Source organism: Bos grunniens, chromosome 10 (assembly GCF_055505025.1).
Source record: "Bos grunniens cultivar Pamir isolate PY7600 chromosome 10, Bosgru_T2T1.0, whole genome shotgun sequence".
In the NCBI taxonomy this organism is placed as follows: Eukaryota; Metazoa; Chordata; class Mammalia; order Artiodactyla; family Bovidae; genus Bos; species Bos grunniens.
The window spans coordinates 308,874-320,926 of record NC_141174.1 but is presented as its reverse complement, the minus strand read 5'-3'; positions in this window follow the sequence as shown (position 1 = coordinate 320,926).

Below are 12,053 nucleotides of genomic sequence, written 5' to 3'. Positions count from 1 at the left end.
TTTTCTTGAATTTACCAAGACTATATTTATGGCCTGGGATGTGATCTATCCTGGAGAAGGTTCCGTGTGCACTTGAGAAAAAGGTGAATTTCATTGTTTTGGAGTGAAATGTCCTATAGATATCAATTAGGTCTAACTGGTCCATTGTATCATTTAAAGTTTGTCTTTTCTTGCTAATTTGCTATTTAGTTGATCTATCCATAGGTGTGAGTGGGGTATTAAAGTCTCCCACTATTATTGTATTACTGTTAATTTCCCCTTTCATACTTGTTAGCATTTGCCTTACATATTGCAGTGCTCCTATGTTGGGTGCATATATATTTATAATTATTATATCTTCTTCTTGGATTGATCCTTTGATCATTATGTAGTGTCCTTCTTTGTCTCTTTTCATGGCCTTTACTTCAAACTCCATTTTATCTGATATAAGTATTGCTACTCCTGCTTTCTTTTGGTCTCCATTTGCGTGAAATATTTTTTTCCAGCCCTTCACTTTCAGTCGGTATGTGTCCCTTGTTTTGAGGTGGGTCTCTTGTAGACAGCATATACAGGGGTCTTGTTTTTGTATCCATTCAGCCAGCCTTTGTCTTTTGGTTGGGGCATTCAACCCATTTACGTTTAAGGTAATTATTGATAAATATGATTCCATTGCCATTTACTTTGTTGTTTTAGGTTCAAGTTTATAAACATTTTCTATGTTTCCTGTCTAGAGAAGATCCTTTAGCATTTGTTGAAGAGCTGGTTTGGTGGTGCTGAATTCTCTCAGCTTTTGCTTGTCTATAAAGCTTTTGATTTCTCCTTCATATTTGAATGAGATCCTTGCTGGGTACAGTAATCTGGGTTGTAGGTTTTTCTCTTTCATCACTCTAAGTATGTCCTGCCATTCCCTTCTGGCCTGAAGAGTTTCTTTTGAAAGATCAGCTGTTATCCTTATGGGAATCCCCTTGTGTATTATTTGTTGTTTTTCCCTTGCTGCTTTTAATATTTGTTCTTTGTGTTTGATCTTCATTAATTTGATTAATATGTATCTTGGGGTGTTTCACCTTGGTTTATGCTATTTGGGACTCTCTGGGTTTCTTGGACTTGGGTGGCTATTTCCTTCCCCATTTTAGGGAAGTTTTCAACTATTATCCCCTCAAGTATTTTCTCATGGCCTTTCTTTTTGTCTTCTTCTGGAACTCCTATGATTCGAATGTTGGGGCATTTGACATTGTCCCAGAGGTCTCTGAGGTTGTCCTCATTTCTTTTAATTCTTTTTTCTTTTTTCCCTCTTTGCTTCATTTATTTCCACCATTCTATCTTCCACCTCAGTTATCCTATCTTCTCCCTCAGTTATAACTACCTCAGTTATTCAAGTGTCAGTTCCCTCCAGAGTGTTTTTGATCTCAGTTAGTGCATTATTCATTATTGACTGACTCTCTTTTATTTCTTCTAGGTCTTGTTAAACTTTTCTTGCATCTTCTCAATCCTTGTCTCTAGACTATTTATCTGGAACTCCATGTTGTTTTCAAGATTTTGGATCATTTTTACTATCATTATTCTGAATTCTTTTTCAGGTAGACTCCCTGTCTCCTCCTCTTTTGTTTGGTTTGGTGGGCATTTATCATGTTCCTTTACCTGCTGAATATTTCTCTGCCTTTTCATCTTGTTTAGATTGCTGTGTTTGGGGTGGCCTTTCTGTATGCTGGTAGTTTGTGGTTCCTCTTTATTGTGGAGGTTCCTCCTTGTGGGTGGGGTTGGATGAGTGGCTTGTCAAGGTTTCCTGGTTAGGGAAGCTTGTGTCAGTGTTCTGGTGGGTGGAGCTGGATCTCCTCTCTCTGGAGTGCAATTAAGTGTCCAGTAGTGAGTTTTGAGGTGTCTATGGGTTTGGTGTGATTTTGGGGCACCCCTATTTTAATGCTCAGGGTTATGTTCCTGTATTGTTGGAGAATTAGCTTGGTATGTCTTTCTCTGAAACTTGTTGGCTCTTGGGTGAAGCTTGGTTTCAGTGTAGGTATGGAGGCTTTTGGATGAGCTCTTGTCAATTGATGTTCCCTGGAGTCAGGAGTTTTCTGGAGTTCTCAAGTTTTGGATTTAAGCCTCCTGCCTCTGGCTTTCAGTCTTATTCTTACAGTAGTCTCAAGACTTCTCTATCCATACAGCACTGATGATAAAACATCTAGGTTAATGGTGAAAAGATTCTCCACAGTGAGGGACACCCAGAGAGGTTCACAGAGTTACATGGAGAAGAGAAGAGGGAGGAGGGAGATAGAGGTGACCAGGAGGAGAAGAGGGGGAGTCAAAAGGAGAGAGACAGATCTAGCCAGTAATCAGTTCCCTAAATGTTCTCCATAGCCCAGAACACCCAAAAAGATTCACAGAGTTGGGTAGAGAAGACAAGGGGGAGGGAGGAGATAAAGGTGACCTTGGGGAGAAAAAGGAGAGTCAAAAAGGGGGACAGAGCAATCAAGCCAGTAATCACACTCCTAAGTAAAAATTGGTACTGAAGATTGGATTCTTAAAGGTACAAAATTGATAACAAAAACCAAAAGGCAAAGATTAAAAATCTAGAGTAGAGGTTAGACTCTCAAAAATACAATATTAAAAAAAAAACAAAACAAAGTCACAGAAATTATAATATATATATATGAAATTTGCTTTAAAAATAGGGTCTTTTTTCCCCCAAGGTAATAATAGTAGGTTATAAAAATGAAAATTAAAGGAGTAATAAAGAACTTAAAAATTTTTTTAAATTAAAAAATGATAATAGTAAAGTATAGGCATTTTTCTGGAGCTGTTGAGGGCAGTGTGGGGGTCAGTTCAGTTTCAGATAGTTCCTTATTCCAGCTTATATTTCTTCTCGAGGTCTGTAGGCCCCTTCCAATGCAGTCAGTGCTAATTCCAGGGTTTTACTCTGTTGCACCTGTCACTTCCAGAGCACTTCTCTCTTTGTTTATTTTGGCTTTCTCGTTTACAAGTCTCTTCAGTGTCTAATTTCCACCCTGACACAAGGGGGCAAAAGTGGTCACTTATTTAGGCTCACTTGTTCAGTTGTGTTGTAGGGAGGGAGGAACGCTGCAAACACATATCACTGACAGGTGTGGGGAGTGCTCGCAGTGTCTGGGCCACACTGGGTTTGCCCCCGCTCATGGCACGTGTGCTTTTCTGGTCTACGCTGATCAGGCTCCAGGTTGTGCAGGGGAAGTCTAAAGCAGGCCCTGGGTTGTGTGCACTCCCCAGGTCTAAGCTGCTCAGCTTCAGGTTCTCGGGTACTCCACAAAGGCACAGACTCTGTTGGGCCTGCGTTTTGTGCCCTTCCTAGGTCCGAGCAGCTCAGGCGACCGTGCCTGGCGAGCACACTCTGCCAGCTGGGTGGTGAGCCTTATCACCTCCCGGGTCCCAGCCCCTCAGTTTCCTGGGTGTGCAGCTGGAGCGCCGTCTCAGGTGTGCCGTGTGTCTCCTCTGGGGGAGCTGATCTCTGACTGTGGCCCTCCTGGCAGATGTCAACCATCCAGGATCCCAGGAAGACTTGGTTAGTAACTGGGAGCCTGCTCACAGTTTGGTGGAGGATGCCATCTCTGGGGCTGAGATTTTCCCTTGCCTTCCAGCTCTGGCTGTCGCCCGCCTGTCTCTCTGCCTCTGGTGGGGGGAGTGGGGAAGGGCCAGTCTGCAGCCGGCTAGCTCTCCTCTGGTGATTGCTCAATCCTTTATTCTGTGAGAGCGCCAGGCTGTATCTTAGAGCTTTTCGCGGAAAAGTTCTCTCATTTTTTTTTCTCTCTGGCTGTCCCACAGTTTGGGTTGCTACCTCACATTAGCCCCTTCGGATTGTCCTCAGGGCTTTCAAGCCGGGTCCCTACCCTGTGCATGCATGCGCCTCCCTGTTCAGCCCCGCTCACTGCTGGTGGACTCAAGTGTCCGGGATACCAGAGTCATGGCGAGGCATGTGATCTGTCTCCCCACAGGCCTACTGGTGAGAGGGTTTCCTGGTGTTTGGAAACTTCTCCTTCACGACTCCCTCCCCGGGAAGGGTCTCCACCCCTAACTCTTCTATTTTGCCCTACCTCCTTTCGAAGAGAACGGGCTGCCTTTCTGGGTGCCTGGTGTCCTCCACCAGCGTTCAGAAGTTGTTTTGTGGAATTTGCTCAGTGTTCAAATGATCTTTCAATGAATTTGTGGGGAAGAAAGTGGTCTCCCTGTCCTATTCCTCTGCCATCTTAGGACTGCCCCCACCTCCTAATAATATCACCTTGGAGGAAAGGATTTCAACATGAATTTGGGGAGAACACAGATATTTATTCCAAAGCCATGACCTTTGAGGAATATAGGCTAACGGTATAAAACTACTATTTTTTAACTGATATTTTATGTTAAATTATAATATTTGGTTATGAAAATCTCAAAAATGATACTGTTCCCTAAAACTATGCTTGTACTTGCATTGTAGGATAGGTGCATATGTAGACAGAGAAAGTTGAAACTTTTGAAAAGTTTGAAAACTTTTCCAAAAGTTTTTCAAAAGTTTGAAACTTTTCCAAATCTATATTCGATCTGTAGTCAGGTAATTCAACTTTCTGTGATTAATCTGAAATTGCCATATTTACAAAGAAAACTCCTAGTTAAGAGAAACATAAATAAATGTTGAGCAACTAACACTTCATTTCAATTTTTTTTACTTTTTCACTTCAGTGTTCATCTATTTAAATCATCTGTGACATTTAGAAAATTTTTTCACCTTAGGATAATACAGTTATTAATAGGGCTTCATTGAATTATACCTAAACTCTGCAAAATATTTGTTATACACAATTGAATGAATTACAACTCAATAAATTAGATTGCATAAACAGACAAAAATGAAGGCTTTCACACTGAAATTATATTTGTTTTATTTTTCAGACTGCTTGAAAACAAGTTGGAGGAGACTGTTAATGATAGGCACAGTGATAGTTTATTACATTTTTCAGCCTCTTTTTTTTTTTCATGTTAAATAGCTTGGAGTTTTAAGTTCAACTTTTCTGCTTACTTTCATATAGATGAATTAACATAAAACTGAATGGCTAACACAACACCAGGACCATTAAATGGCTCATAGACCAGAACTTAACTCTATTAAAAGTTGCTTCTTTGTACAGTTTGATCATGAACTTCAAGTGTTCTAAGTAGAATGTGGATAGGACTACTGCTGCTAAGTCACTTCAGTCGCGACCCCATAGATGGCAGCCCACCAGGCTCCGTCATCCCTGGGATTCTCCAGGCAAGAATACTGGAGTGGGTTGCCATTTCCTTCTCCAATGCATGAAAGTGAAAAGTGAAAGTGAAGTCGCTCAGTCGTGTCCGGCTCTTAGCGACCCCATGGACTGCAGCCCACCAGGCTCCTCCATCCATGGGATTTTCCAGGCAAGAGTACTGGAGTGCGGTGCCATTGCCTTCTCTGGTGGATAGGACTACGTTTGCTTAACCCTGATTTGATGGTGATGATGGTTCCAGGATGTCTTTTGGTTTCATATCCAACTCTTCTGTGCCTAGAATATACCACCTCCTGTGCTTGGTCCACTTCCCCAACACTGGGCTTTCCTGGTAGCTCAGGTGGCAATGAATCACCTGCAATTCAGGAGACCAGGGTTCAATCCCCATAGTATCCAGGATGAATTCAAACAGTCACCTTTCAGAAATGGTGCTGAATGTATAGTCACCAGCCTCAGTGTCTACACTGTGTACTCCACCTGATTTTCTCTGTTCAAAAACTGAGGTTTTCCTTCCTGGAGAGGCAAGATGAAAGTCAATATCCTTTCCTGCTTTACCTGAAATGTGGTAATTGCTATCCACTGAGGTCAATGTCTCTCTAAATTAGGGCTGAGGCTGGCTCTTGTCATCCATCCTATTGAGCTGGAAGAGGTGGACTCAACCAATTTGGCTGAGAATCTTCAGATAGTGGTATCAGTCATCCTCAGATCTGGAAGGATGGTCTGAGACAGGTGAGAACCAGGATGGGCTGTGGTCACTTTCTGAACCCTTGTGAGAGTCTGCCTCCTCACATTTCATTTTGAAAAATTTTAATCTTACAAAAAGTAGAAAGAATGATAAATTTAACTTCTGTGTATCCTTCACTTAGTATTTGATAACATTTTGTCTATCAGTATTCTTTAAATAAACTTCTCTGCTGTATCAGGCGGTATCTGTCTCCAGTGATCAGGGACTTCAGCTAAGAGACTATAAACAGAAAATTCGCAGAAGGAAAACAAATAATATGTAAACATGTGAAATATGTTAAACATTTCCTCTTGAGAATATAAATTCTTTGGACCAGCCCAGCACCCAGCACCTAGCAAGGCAACAGTAGAGGCGGGCAGCACCTGACTGACTGCTGTGAACACCGAGGCCTGATGGACAGGCTGGGGCCGGACCAAGAAGAAAGAAGCAAAAGCTTTGGGCACCGTTGTCCTGGGAACTAGAGGGCTCCCGCTCTTACTCTCGTTCCCTGTTCAGCATGGCAACCACTGGTAGAACAGGAATGGTTTGGCCCACTGGGTGCATGGTGGAGGAGTTAAATAGGCCAGAAATTGCAGGGCCCAAGACTCCCGACCAAGCCAGGCTACAGCAAAGCTCCTCCACGCTCATCTGTAGAGCTGATGAGAGCTCTCCCTCACAAAGGAGAGTATCCCGAGTGTGCTGTGTGGCCAGATTTGGTTAACCAACAGGAAAAGACAACATGGAAAAGGCAAATATTTATACTGACCTGGATATCTGGCAACAAAGGCCCAAAACTGATTCTGGAGCCATATTTTTTTTTTTTTTTTCCCCTTGCTGCTGTTATAAAGTACAACAAACCTGATAGCTTAAACCAACACGATCTATCATCCTCCAGTTCTGTAGGTCAAAAGTTCAACACACCTCTCCTGGGCTTAAAATTAAGCAGGGTTGCTTTTCTTGCTGGAGACTCTGGGACATTCCATGAGCTTACCTTTGCCAGCTTCTAGAAGTTGCCTGCATTCTTTGACGCATGGCCTCTTCTTCACCTGCAAAGCCAGCATGCTGCAGCTCTCTGATTACACTTCTGTAGTCACATCTCCCTCTGACCACAGTCAGGGAAAATTTTCTGCTTTTAATGACCTCTGTGTTTATACTAAAGACAGTGAAAGTAAAAGTGAATTCACTCAGTCATGTCTGACTCTTTGTGACCGCATGGACTGTAGCCTGCTAGGCTGCTCCGTCCATGGGATTCTCCGGGCAAGAATACTGAAGTGGGTTGCCATTTCCTTCTCCAGGGGATCTTCCCGACACAGGGTTTGAACCTGGGTCTCCTGAGCTGCAGGCAGACACTTTACCTTTACACTAGGCTGACCCCAGTCATCTCTGATAATCTCCCCATCTCAGGGTTCCTAACCTTAATCACACCCGCAAAGTCCCTTATGCTATGTAAGGAAACATATTGAGAGGTTCCAGGAATTAGGCTATAAACATCTTTTGGGGGGATGAAGGAGACATTATTCTCCCTACCACAAGGTGTGTTATGGAGAAAAGTCTAGCATTGTTAATGGTAAGTAGGCAGTTCTGTATATAATGACATGGAAAATATCTATGATATATTGTGAACTAGAAATAAACATGTTCAGTAAGTATTTATAGTATGTCCTAATTTTGTAGAATTTCCATTGTTCCCAATAAATGCTGAATGAATTCTCTCTAAGCCACCCCCACTGCCAAAGCCTGGCTTCTGGGGGCAGATGGTGGAGCCTACCTCACCCCTCAGCTCTCAGGGTATTGGGTGGCAGCCGGGGTGGTTTTGCTGTCATTGGTCATTAGATTTTTGGCTAATTTGACAAATCATTAGTTGTCTTTTAGCAAACCCATTTGTGGCAAATTGATCTAACAATGATAGTAACAATGATGACAATAAATAATGAAATAAAAAATGATCACAGATTCACCAACCGTCTATTTACTGGCTCCCTCCTTTGCACCTAGACTGCTCCTACTCTGTGTTTGATGGCTCTTGTGTTTGATGTGTATTCATCCCTCGCATTTTTGTCCTGTTCATTTTGTTTTAAATTTCTGATTCTTCACTGGACAATTCTTTCTTCACAGTCCTGTTTAAGGAGAAGTGTTTAGAAAAGTCCAAGAAACCAGAAAGTAGAGAGGAAAGAATCTGATGCAGGTATAGGAGGGGGTGGCCAGAAAGGGCCACACAGTCTGATTGGTCAGAGGCAGGTGTCAGTCAAGCAAGCTGGAAAGTGGGAAGGTGGGGTTTAGAGGAATTTGCCGAGAGGGAAAAAGGACATTTGCAGGAGATTCTTAATTTTTGAGAGTGCTGCATGGAATCCCAGGCAAGATAGAAAATCCAAGTTGGGATTCTACAGTTTGGGGTAGGTTCTGAGATGCAGACCCAACAGCCTATGAGGGGAAGAGACCCAAGAAAGGAGGCTGTGCCAGTAACTCAGTCACTGGTGCAGTAGTCCCCAGGCATGGTGCCTAAGCCTTGGCTCCTGGGGTTGTCCTGTGCCCCTACGCTGTTAGGGGGTCTTGGCTTTAGCGTTTAGCCAATGCTGCTCTTGATCCAAGCTGAGGACTGAGGCTAACTCTAACTCCATTTATGCTTTTAGTGGACACTGAGTTCTGAACATCTAATAAGAGCAGGCTCTGTAGTTATAATTTAAAAATTTATCACCTTCCAAACTATATACAATATTCCAATATATCCACGAAGGGATGGGCAGCAGAGCTTAACTGCTTCCCGAGGGGAGGAGAGTGAGCGGCAAGAGGCACAGGAGGGTGCTCTCACCTTCACTCGGTGGGCCTCTGTCTCCATTTTGGCAGCAGACCCACATTCACATACAGGAACTCTAATTAAAAATAAAAAGAAGTCAATACTTGATACATTGTGGTTACTACTGTTTATAGCTCTGCACTGCTTGATTTATTTAATACCCAGTTGGTATGAGTTTCCAATGAGATCACATTGGCAGTTGGAAGAGTGTTGTGGTTACAAACAAGCTTGTGGGCAGAGATTCCTCAGCAACCAGATCCTTCATCTATCTCAAGTTTAGTCTGCCCAGGTAACTCTCCCTCAATTAGTGATAACAGTACTTGGTTTCCCAGGATCCTGCCAGGTTTTTGCCCTCTTTTCTATGGCTTCTGACTTAGTAACTCTCAGCACACAAAACAACTGCCCTCTGTGTCCCATTTCCTTTGGATCTGTTGCCTGTTCTATAACAGCACAAACCTGAGAATTCAGTCAGAATGAACACCTTAGGTGGCTGCTAATAAGTTAATTTATTAGCAGGAGCAGCGGCTCAGAGGAGTTACCCCACGTCCAAGGTCAGGAGCGATGGCAAGAGAAGATACCCCATGTCCAAGGTCAGGAGTGGCGGCGTGAGGAGATATCCGACATCCAAGGTAAGGAGCAGTGGCTGCACTTTGCTGGAGCAGCCATGAAGAGATACCCAACATCCAAGGTAAGAGAAACCCAAGTAAGATGGTAGGTTCTAAGAGAGGGCATCAGAGGGCAGACAGACTGAAACCACAATCACAGAAAACTAACCAATCTGATCACATGGACCACAGCCTTGTCTAACTCAATGAAACTAAGCCATGCCATGTGGGGCCACCCAAGATGGTCATGGTGGAGAGGTCTGACAGAATGTGGTCCACTGGAGAAGGGAATGGAAAACCACTTCAGTATTCTTGCCTTGAGAACCCCATGAACAGTATGAAAAGGCAAAAAGATAGGTCACTTAAACATAAACTCCCCGGGTTGGTAGGTGCCCAATATGCTACTGGAGATCAGTGGAGAAATAACTCCAGAAAGAATGAAGGGATGGAGCTAAAGCAAAAACAACACCCAGTTGCTGATGTGACTGGTGATAGAAGCAAGGTCTGATGCTGTAAAGAGCAATATTACATAGGAACCTGGAATGTTAGGTCCATGAACCAAGGCAAATTGTAAGTGGTCAAAAAGGAGGTGGCAAGAGTGAACGCTGACATTCTAGGAATCAACGAACTAAAAAGGACTGGAATGGGTGAATTTAACTCAGATGACCATTATATCTACTACTGTGCACAGGAATCCCTTAGAGGAAATGGAGTAGCCATCGTAGTCAACAAAAGAGTCCGAAAAGCAGTACTTGGATGCAATCTCAAAAACAACAGAACAATCTGTTTGTTTCCAAGGCAAACCATTCAATATCACGGTAATTCAAGTCTATGCCGTGACCAGTAACGCTGAAGGAGCTGAAGCTGAACGGCTCTATGAAGCCCTACAAGACCTTGTAGGACTAACACCCAAAAAGATGTCCTTTACACTATAGGGGACTGGAATGCAAAAGTAGGAAGTCAAGAAACACCTGGAGTAACAGGCAAATTTGGCCTTGGAGTACAGAATGAAGCAGGGCAAAGGCTAATAGAGTGTTGTCAAGGGTAAGCACTGGTCATAGCAAACACCCTCTTCCAACAACACAAGAGAAGACTCTACACATGGACATCACCAGATGGTCAACACCGAAATCAGATTGATTATATTCTTTGCAGCCAAAGATGGAGAAGCTCTATATAGTCAGCAGAAACAAGACCGGGAGCTGACTGTGGCTCAGATCATGAACTCCTTACTGCCAAATTCAGACTTAAATTGAAGAAAGTAGGGAAAACCACTAGACCATTCAGGTATGACCTAAATCAAATCCCTTATGATTATACAGTGGAAGTGAGAAATAATTTAAGGGACTAGATCTGATAGAGTGTCTGAAGAACTATAGCCAGAGGTTCGTGACATTGTACAGGAGACAGGGATCAAGACCATCCCCAAGAAAAAGAAATGCAAAAAGGCAAAATGGCTGTCTGAGGGGGCCCTACAAATAGCTGTGAAAAGAAGAGAAGAGAAAAGCAAAGGAGAAAAGGAAAGATATAAGTAGCTGAATGCAGAGTTCCAAAGAATAGTAAGGAGAGATAAGAAGGCCTTCCTCAGCAATCAATGCAAAGAAATAGAGGAAAACAATAGAATGGGAAAGACTAGAGATCTCTTCAAGAAAATTAGAGATACCAAGGGAACATTTCATGCAAAGATGGGCTCGATAAAGGACAGAAAGGGTATGGACCTAACAGAAGCAGAAGAATTAAGAAGAGGTGGCAAGAATACACAGAACTGTACAAAAAAGATCTTTGTGACCCAGATAATAACGATGGTGTGATCACTCACCTATAGCCAAACATCCTGGAATGTGAAGTCAAGTGGGCCTTAGGAAGCATCTCCACAAACAAATCTAGTGGAGGTGATGGAATTCCAGTTGAGCTATTTCAAATCCTGGAAGAGGATGCTGTGAGAGTGCTGCACTCAATATGTTAGCAAATTTGGAAAACTCAGCAGTGGCCACAGGACTGGAAAAGGTCAGTTTTCATTCCAATTCCAAAGAAAGGAAATGCCAAAGAATGCTCAAAGTACCACACAATTGCACTCATCTCACATGCTAGTAAAGTAATGCTCAAAATTCTCCAAGCCAGGCTTCAGCAATACGTGAACCGTGAACTTCCAGACGTTCAAGCTGGTTTTAGAAAAGGCAGAGGAACCAGAGATCAAATTGCCAACATCTGCTGGATCATGGAAAAAGCAAGAGTTCCAGAAAAGCATCTATTTCTGCTTTATTGACTATGCCAAAGCCTTTGACTGTGTGGATCACAATAAACTGTGGAAAATTCTTCAATAGATGGGAATACCAGACCACCTGACCTGCCTCCTGAGAAACCTGTATGCAGATTAGGAAGCAACAGTTAGAACTGTATATGGAGAAACAGACTGGATCCAAATAGGAAAAGGAGCACGTCAAGGCTGTATATTGACACCCTGCTTATTTAACTTATATGCAGAGTACATCATGAGAAATGCTGGGCTGGAGGAAGCACAGGCTGGAATCTAGATGCTGGGAGAAATATCAATAACCTCAGATATGCAGATGACACCACCTTTATGGCAGAAAGTGAAGAATAAAGAGCCTCTTGATGAAAGTGAAAGAGGAGAGTGAAAAAGTTGGCTTAAAGTTCAACATTAAGAAAACTAAGACGATGGCATTTGGTCCCCTCACTTCATG